General features: G+C 52.3%; 1 non-coding gene across 1 annotated transcript in view; it reads right to left on the reverse strand.

Moving 5' to 3' along the window:
• The window catches only part of LOC124588725, a 1910-nt gene extending 840 nt beyond the window's left edge, over positions 1-1070 (reverse strand). Inside the window, exon 1 of the ribosomal RNA XR_006975792.1 lies at positions 1-1070. This exon is cut by the window's left edge and continues 840 nt beyond it. This is a non-coding gene — a ribosomal RNA (small subunit ribosomal RNA).
• Positions 1071-5000: the final 3930 nt, after the last annotated feature.

Below are 5000 nucleotides of genomic sequence, written 5' to 3' on the forward strand. Positions count from 1 at the left end.
TTGATTAATGAAAACATACTTGGCAAATGCTTTCGCTTCTGTTCGTCTTGCGACGATCCAAGAATTTCACCTCTAACGTCGCAATACGAATGCCCCCGCCTGTCCCTATTAATCATTACCTCGGGTTCCGAAAACCAACAAAATAGAACCGAGGTCCTATTCCATTATTCCATGCACACAGTATTCAGGCGGGCTTGCCTGCTTTAAGCACTCTAATTTGTTCAAAGTAAACGTGCCGGCCCACCGAGACACTCACTCAAGAGCACCCTGGTAGGATTGCAACGGGGTCCGCCTCGGGACGCACGAGCACGCACGAGGCGCGTCGCACGCCTTCAGCTCGCCCCACCGGCAGGACGTCCCACGATACATGCCAGTTAAACACCGACGGGCGGTGAACCAACAGCGTGGGACACAAATCCAACTACGAGCTTTTTAACCGCAACAACTTTAATATACGCTATTGGAGCTGGAATTACCGCGGCTGCTGGCACCAGACTTGCCCTCCAATAGATACTCGTTAAAGGATTTAAAGTGTACTCATTCCGATTACGGGGCCTCGGATGAGTCCCGTATCGTTATTTTTCGTCACTACCTCCCCGTGCCGGGAGTGGGTAATTTGCGCGCCTGCTGCCTTCCTTGGATGTGGTAGCCGTTTCTCAGGCTCCCTCTCCGGAATCGAACCCTGATTCCCCGTTACCCGTTACAACCATGGTAGGCGCAGAACCTACCATCGACAGTTGATAAGGCAGACATTTGAAAGATGCGTCGCCGGTACGAGGACCGTGCGATCAGCCCAAAGTTATTCAGAGTCACCAAGGCAAACGGACCGGACGAGCCGACCGATTGGTTTTGATCTAATAAAAGCGTCCCTTCCATCTCTGGTCGGGACTCTGTTTGCATGTATTAGCTCTAGAATTACCACAGTTATCCAAGTAACGTGGGTACGATCTAAGGAACCATAACTGATTTAATGAGCCATTCGCGGTTTCACCTTAATGCGGCTTGTACTGAGACATGCATGGCTTAATCTTTGAGACAAGCATATGACTACTGGCAGGATCAACCAGGGAGCTGCGTCAACTAGAGCTGAGCAGCCGGCCGCCCGGGAGTGTGTCCCGGGGGCCCGCGCGAACACGCAAGCGTCCGCTCAATTATTCTGCAAACAGGAGGAGGCTGAGCTCCCCTGCACAATACACCTCGAAACCCTCTCAGGTCCCGGCGGCGCGCAGCGCCGTCCTAAGTACTTGGTCGGGTTCGAGAGAGGCGCAATCGCCCGGAGTTTGGCGAGTAGACGCTTTAGGTGCGACCACCCGTGCTCCCAACTGAGCTTGCCGCTGCCGACAGAGGCCCGGGAGCGTGCTGTCGTGGCATTGCCGGCGGGAGACAACACGCGCCACCTACGGTGGCCGGCAGCTCCAACGCCAGCGCCACAGAAGGACAAAAGCCCCACTTGGGTGCCGAAGCGAACTCTCCCAGCACAGCGCACGCGCCAACACGTCCGCACAGCTGCGATACAAACCACCTGCGAGAACCGCAGAGGCGACCGAGCAGCAGACGGCGTCGCGGCGCCGAGCGCCGGGCGGCGGCGCATCCTCAGCGCACACAGTCCTCAATCGGACCAGCACACTGCAGATGTCCACCGCGCTTCGCACCGGGCCCGCGAGGACCTACTTTGGCCGCACGGCGCCGCGTGCAGGGTGCGCCGGCGCGCAGCTGCGCCGCCTGCCGCCTCCGTCGGCCGGCGCGCCTGCCACTGGCCGCCCCCACCAGCCGGCTGTAGCGCGTGCGCCCACGCACCGCGCGGCCAGCACGCCGGGAGGCCCCCCCCTCACCGGCCGGGGACGGTCCCACCCAGCCACCGCCGCGTATCGCTTCACACCCACATGCCATTCACGTTCGTGGGCATGGTGGGTATCGCTGAAACAACCGGTTGGTAGCTCAACCGATCGTCGCCATCACTGATTCACCTCTAGCGAGAACAACCGCACCACAACCGTTTACCAGTTGTTCATTTGCGTAACGTCACCAGCAAACGTAGACGTCCATCGCCATTTGCAAATTCAACGATTGTTGCATGCCTGTGTCAGGTGTCACGACACACTATGTCTGCCCACATACACGCAACAACATGTGCACGCTTCGCGAACACGTGGAAGGTGGCCCCCGTACGTATGCGATGTCCATTGCGCGAACGACTGTCAACCGGCCTCTGTCGCATGTCGCAGATGTGGAACGCAGTGCACCATGCTATCACGGTGTGTGAGAAGAGACGACTACGTCTGACAACACGCGCCACTACATCAACAGACGGCTCATGCTGATCGCCATCCACGGCATACCATACTGCAATCCAGCTCTTATAGGGAGACGACACGTAGCTGAGTGCACAATATTTGGACCGTATGGTTCGCCGTTGTTGGCGCAGTCGTGGTACGGTCACACATGTACCACGATGTATCATTCAGTACATGAGGACCAATGTGCAGTACAGTGTGTGATTTGGACGTACAACATCAGCGGACAGTTGACACACGCCGTACCACAACGTAGGCTGTGCTTCGCCATGCAAATGCCAATGAACAACTGCGAAGGGCATTGAGCATGTACGTCCTGCTGCCATCCGCATTACAGTGTATAGCTGCAAGGTGTTTAACATGAAGCGATACTCTGGGGACCAGGCAGTGCGAGTAGCAAACTATATTGCGGGGGTTGCAGTTAGGCAACACCACACTAATTTAACGCGTCGTATGACAATTACAGAGCAGGTTAAGGCCCAACGTGTGTTGGGTTAAGGCCCAACGTGTGTTGGGTTAAGGCCCAACGTGTGTTGGGTTAAGGCCCAACGTGTGTTGGGTTAAGGCCCAACGTGTGTTGGGTTAAGGCCCAACGTGTGTTGGGTTAAGGCCCAACGTGTGTTGGGTTAAGGCCCAACGTGTGTTGGGTTAAGGCCCAACGTGTGTTGGGTTAAGGCCCAACGTGTGTTGGGTTAAGGCCCAACGTGTGTTGGGTTAAGGCCCAACGTGTGTTGGGTTAAGGCCCAACGTGTGTTGGGTTAAGGCCCAACGTGTGTTGGGTTAAGGCCCAACGTGTGTTGGGTTAAGGCCCAACGTGTGTTGGGTTAAGGCCCAACGTGTGTTGGGTTAAGGCCCAACGTGTGTTGGGTTAAGGCCCAACGTGTGTTGGGTTAAGGCCCAACGTGTGTTGGGTTAAGGCCCAACGTGTGTTGGGTTAAGGCCCAACGTGTGTTGGGTTAAGGCCCAACGTGTGTTGGGTTAAGGCGCAACGTGTGTTGGGTTAAGGCGCAACGTGGGTTACGTTAAGGCGCAACGTGGGTTACGTTAAGGCGCAACGTGGGTTACGTTAAGGCGCAACGTGGGTTACGTTAAGGCGCAACGTGGGTTACGTTAAGGCGCAACGTGGGTTACGTTAAGGCGCAACGTGGGTTACGTTAAGGCCCAATATAGGTTAGGTTAAGGCCCAATATAGGTTAGGTTAAGGCCCAATATAGGTTAGGTTAAGGCCCAATATAGGTTAGGTTAAGGTACAATATAGGTTAGGTTAAGGTACAATATAGGTTAGGTTAAGGTACAATATAGGTTAGGTTAAGGTACAATATGGGTTAGGTTAAGGTACAATATGGGTTAGGTTAAGGCGCAATATGGGTTAGGTTAAGGCGCAATATGGGTTAGGTTAAGGCGCAATATGGGTTAGGTTAAGGCGCAATATGGGTTAGGTTAAGGCGCAATATGGGTTAGGTTAAGGCGCAATATGGGTTAGGTTAAGGCGCAATATGGGTTAGGTTAAGGCGCAATATGGGTTAGGTTAAGGCGCAATATGGGTTAGGTTAAGGTACAATATAGGTTAGGTTAAGGTACAATATAGGTTAGGTTAAGGTACAATATAGGTTAGGTTAAGGTACAATATGGGTTAGGTTAAGGTACAATATAGGTTAGGTTAAGGCACAATATGGGTTAGGTTAAGGCGCAATATGGGTTAGGGTAAGGCGCAATATGGGTTAGGTTAAGGCGCAATATGGGTTAGGTTAAGGCGCAACGTGGGTTACGTTAAGGCGCAACGTGGGTTACGTTAAGGCGCAACGTGGGTTACGTTAAGGCGCAACGTGGGTTACGTTAAGGCGCAACGTGGGTTACGTTAAGGCGCAACGTGGGTTACGTTAAGGCGCAACGTGGGTTACGTTAAGGCCCAATATAGGTTAGGTTAAGGCCCAATATAGGTTAGGTTAAGGCCCAATATAGGTTAGGTTAAGGCCCAATATAGGTTAGGTTAAGGTACAATATGGGTTAGGTTAAGGTACAATATGGGTTAGGTTAAGGTACAATATAGGTTAGGTTAAGGCGCAACGTGGGTTACGTTAAGGCCCAATATAGGTTAGGTTAAGGCCCAATATAGGTTAGGTTAAGGCCCAATATAGGTTAGGTTAAGGCCCAATATAGGTTAGGTTAAGGCCCAATATAGGTTAGGTTAAGGTACAATATAGGTTAGGTTAAGGTACAATATAGGTTAGGTTAAGGTACAATATGGGTTAGGTTAAGGTACAATATGGGTTAGGTTAAGGTACAATATAGGTTAGGTTAAGGCACAATATGGGTTAGGTTAAGGCGCAATATGGGTTAGGTTAAGGCGCAATATGGGTTAGGTTAAGGCGCAATATGGGTTAGGTTAAGGCGCAATATGGGTTAGGTTAAGGCACAATACGGGTTAGGTTAAGGCACAATACGGGTTAGGTTAAGGCACAATACGGGTTAGGTTAAGGCACACATTGTTGTAAGGAAAGGTGTTTTCGGGGGGGGGGGGGGGGGGGCTGGTTTGTTGATTGTGATTATCGTAAGTAAATGACTGCGGCATCATCTGATTTGCCACGTCAGGGTGCACCTTTGGCTCATAACAGGCGGCGCTCTGATTCCATGCTTGTGGCAGACCTGTGTCTTTCATTCGTGCCATTGTTTGTGTGGTGTGACAGGAGGCAGTATTGTGATGTT

The sequence above is a fragment of the Schistocerca americana genome, unplaced genomic scaffold, assembly GCF_021461395.2.
Source record: "Schistocerca americana isolate TAMUIC-IGC-003095 unplaced genomic scaffold, iqSchAmer2.1 HiC_scaffold_658, whole genome shotgun sequence".
Lineage (NCBI taxonomy): Eukaryota > Metazoa > Arthropoda > Insecta > Orthoptera > Acrididae > Schistocerca > Schistocerca americana.